The sequence below is a fragment of the Ipomoea nil genome, unplaced genomic scaffold (assembly GCF_001879475.1).
Source record: "Ipomoea nil cultivar Tokyo-kokei standard unplaced genomic scaffold, Asagao_1.1 scaffold2957, whole genome shotgun sequence".
In the NCBI taxonomy this organism is placed as follows: domain Eukaryota; kingdom Viridiplantae; phylum Streptophyta; class Magnoliopsida; order Solanales; family Convolvulaceae; genus Ipomoea; species Ipomoea nil.
Window position 1 is genome coordinate 146,484 of NW_017619385.1, and position 4,764 is coordinate 151,247.

The window sequence follows — 4,764 nt, forward strand, 5'->3', positions numbered from 1 at the left end:
ATGAGTTTTCCTGTGACTTTAGACAAGAAACAGACAAAGTTAAACATAGTCAAGATATGCACTCATTATCAGTACGAAAGGATAACATTTTTATTAGATCACAAGGAAGATAGACAGGGAGTTCCAAGTCACGAGAGTACAGCACACAACTCTTTAGAGAAAGCGATAGGGCACGTGAAGTTCCAGACAAGTCATCTCTTCGGTCACGTCAGACAGATTTGTCTTCTTTGCATATTCATCCAGCTCCTCAAGTGAGAGAGTGGATTCGGGTGAAAAAGTAGAGGACCGAGAGTGAACCATAGTGAAATCTTCATAAGATTGATCACTTGGTTGGGGAACTTCATAAGAAGGATGCCAATGAGAAGTGGGAAAAGATGGTGGGTGCTTGTTAGAGCTTTTCATCCTCACAACTCTTTCTTTAGCAAGCCGTGTGGCTTGTTCCATGCAGTATGCTTTCTTAGCCCTGGACTCATTGACCAGAATGTCACGAGCTTCCTTATCCTCTCGTGTTGCTGTGTTAGGCATGGAGTAAGTCACGATGACCCTTTCCCCATCTTCTTCCAGCCTAATAACGGTGGCATTTGGTAGCTTGCTAGCTTCTCGCAGATGATGTTTTAGACGATTAGCTCTTTTCTCAGCTTCATCGATCTTTCCTTTTCCTTTGTCCATTCCTGCAAGCTTTTTCCTTTTCTATGGTTTTGAGAATGAGTATAGCTCATGAAGTAGAGACACAATTTATAGGCAGAAAGATGTCGTGAGAATCTTAATGAAATCTTTTAGATACTGACATCATATTGAAAAGATAATGAAAGATAGAGCCATAAATTAAAAGATCACAAACATGATAACATCACAACTTATCACCGAGGCCTAACAAAGTTATTTAGGCCTTCCTTTTCTTGCTGCTTGCGGTGGACTTGAGATGAGATGCCGTCTTAATTGGAGTGCTTGACAGTGAGGAGTTGAAACTCCCATTTTGTTCCAGCACAATGTCTTCCTTGACATACCCTATAGGGTTGCCAAAAGAGTGAAATGATTCTCTTGACTCATTTTCGGTTGTGTCACGGAGAAGACTTTGTATGTGTTGAGAATGTTCAAGAAATTGATTAAACTCTTGCTCGGTTACGAGTGGCTCATTGAGAATTTCGCTTTTCCCTTCTTGTGCCTCAGTGATTGTTCTTTCGCTTCCTGTACTCGTATCTGCACAAGCAAAGACAAACACTAGAAATTTTTGTTAGATATGAACTCTTAACCACGTAGTGTACCTTTTTATAAAGATCCTTGCGTGTGAGAATGAATCAAATCTTTTGAATATCGAGATCAAGAATCTTTGCAGATTTGATTCTCTTAGCTTTATGTCATTTCAATCATTCCAAGTTCATGCCTTAGAGAGGAGAATCTTGCTTCACTCAAGGGTTTCGTGAGTATATCTGCAAGTTGATCATCAGTATTAACATACTCAAGAGATATGTCTTTCTTTTCGACATGATCACGAATGAAGTGATATTTGATGTCAATATGCTTAGTCCGAGAGTGTAAGACAGGATTATGTGTAATGGCGATTGCACTCGTGTTATCGCATTTAATGCTCACTTCTCGTGCATTTATGCCATAATCTCTCAATTGATGTCTCATCCATAAGATTTGAGCACAACAGCTTCCAGTTGCTATGTATTCGGCTTCAGCCGTACTTGTAGCAATAGAGTGTTGCTTCTTGCTAAACCAAGACACAATTCGTCCTCCTAGGAACTGGCAGGTTCCTGAGGTACTCTTTCGATCAATACGACATCCTGCGAAGTCTGCATCTGAGTATCCAATAAGATCAAATGATCCTTCTTTCGGATACCAGAGTCCGACACTTTGCGTTCCCTTAAGATATCTTAATATCTTTTTGGTTGCACTTAGGTGACTTTCTTTCGGTTTGGCTTGAAATCGAGCACATACACCAACAGCAAACGAAATGTCAGGTCTGCTTGCTATTAGGTATAAAAGAGAGCCAATAATGCCTCGAAAGATTTTCTAATCAACATCTTTTCCTTCATTATCAACATCCATTCTTAGGGATGTGCTCATAGGAATTTTGACCGAACTTTTTCCATCAATGCCAAATTTTCGGATTAAATCCTTGGTATATTTGGCTTGATTGATGAATATTCCATCCGGGCATTGTTTGACTTGTAATCCCAGAAAATAGTTTAGTTCTCCCATCATACTCATCTCAAATTTACCTTTCATAAGATTGGAGAACTTTTCACACAAAGTTGGGTTCGTGTTTCAGAAGATAATGTCATCAACGTAGATTTGAACTAATAGAATATGATCATGATCTTTTATACGAAAGAGTGTTTTGTCAACCACTCCTTTCGTGAAGCCACAGTTGATAAGAAAATATGAGAGAGTGTCATACCAGGCTCGTGGGGCTTGCTTTAGGCCATAAAGAGCCTTTTTAAGATGATAAACTTTTTCAAGCTCATTATCAATTGTAAAACCAGGTGGTTGCTCAACATACACTTCTTCTTCAAGAAGTCCATTTAAGAATGCACTTTTGACATCCATTTGATAAACTTTGAAATTCTTATAGGCTGCAAAAGCTAGGAATATGAGTATAGCCTCAAGTCTGGCTACCGGGGCGAAGGTTTCATCAAAATCAATTCCTTCTTCTTGGCAATACCCCTTAGCAACAAGACTAGCTTTGTTCCTAACAATGAGCCCATCTTCACTCATCTTGTTTCTAAACACCCATTTAGTTCCAATGACATTTTGATGAGATGGTCTCGAAACAAGTTCCCATACCTCATTTCGTTCAAACTGATGAAGCTCTTCTTGCATGGCTATTACCCAGTCAGGGTCACTTAGAGCTTCTTCTACGGTTTTTGGTTCCATTTGTGACAAGAAGTATGCCATCATACTTTCTTGCAATGATGCTCTTGTTTTCACACCTTCTTGGACATTACCAATAACCTAATTTGATGGATGATCCTTTAACCATCGAAGGTCTGGTTCAAAAGCATTTTGTTGATTTTGAGCATCCATTTCAGGGATATATGGTAGATCAATGTATATCATTGGTTCAGATGTTGTGGTATTTGTAGGATCAATCTGTTGAGTTGCAACCTTCTCTTGAGACGCAGATTCGGGTTCTGAAATTTTTAGCTGATACTTCGTATAAGACGAAAGTATATCTTCTTCGTCAGAGACGTCTTCGTCAGCAGGTTGCTGAGGACTTTGACTTGAATTGATTGGAGTCTTATATCCAGAAGGATTCTTCTCAGATTGTTCATCAAACTTGACATGAATGGATTCCTCAATTACCAGCGTTCATTTGTTTAGAATTCTGAATGCTTTGCTTACTGAGGAATATCCCATGAATAGTCCTTCATCAGCTCTTTCGTCAAAAGCTCTTAGATGATTCTTTCCATTGTTGTGTATGAAGCACCTGCAACCAAAGACATGAAAATAACCAATACTAGGAGTTTTACCTTTCCATAGCTCATACGGTGTCTTGTTGTGGGATTTGTTGATCAAGGATCTATTTTGAGTATAGCATGCCGTGTTTATGGCTTCGGCCCAAAATCTCTTTGGTAGACCTGAGTGCGAAATCATCGTTCGTGCAGCTTCTTTTAAGGTTCTGTTTCTCCTTTCGGCCACTCCGTTTTGCTAAGGAGTTCGTGCTGCCGAGAGTTGATGGAAGATACCATTTTGCGCACAAAATTCCTTTATGACCTTATTGACAAATTCCGTTCCCTGATCAGATCTTATACGAATTATTTTGGTCTCCTTTTCTGTTTGAAGTTGTCTTAGAAGATTTGGAAGAGCTGTTTCTGTTTCGTTCTTCTTCTTCAAGAAAAGCACCCATGTATATCTTGTGTAGTCATCTACTATAACAAGAGTATATTTTCTCCCACTTAAACTTGCTGGATCTACTGGTCCAAAGAGATCCATATGTAAAAAGACTTAGAGAGCGAGAATTAGCATCTACATCTTTTGACTTGAAGGATGACCTGAGTTGCTTCCCTTTTTGACATGCCTCACATATTTTATCTTTCGTGTAAGATACTTCGGGTAGCCCTCTCACAAGATTTCTTTTGGCAAGCTTGTTTATCGTCTTCAAGTTCAGATGACTCAGTTTGTTGCGCCATTCTTGATTGAGATCTGCATTACTTTTGGCCACAAGACAAACATTAGTGTTAGAAGAATTTAAGGATATTACGTACATGTTCTTCTTTCGTTGACCCGTCAAGGCTGTCTTGTCATCTTTCATGTTCACGATCTTGCATTCATCTTTGGAGAAATTTACATGGTATCCTTTGTCACAGAATTGACTTGTGCTTAAGAGATTGAACTTCAGTCCTTCAACATAAGAGACATCTTGTATAGTTATTCCCTTTTTGATGATGTCCCCTTTTCCACGAGTTTTGCCACTGTTTTCTCCTCCAAAGATAACTTTGGGTCCATCTACTTCTATAAAGTTTCTCAACATTGTTTTATCACCAGTCATATGTCTTGAGCAGCCACTATCAACATACCATATGACTTGTTTTTCCTGCATCAAAGATTATGTGTTTTTAGGTACCCATTTAGTTTCGGGTCCTTGAGGGTTAGCAGTTAATTTTGGAACCCACATCAACCTAGAGTATCCACGACTCATCCTTGGTCATCTGTATCCATTAGATGTACGATAATCATAATGAATACTGGCAAAGACTTTAGCATTATATCTTTTGCGAAGATATTCCTGAGGAGGATTCTCATAATGCTTGAGAT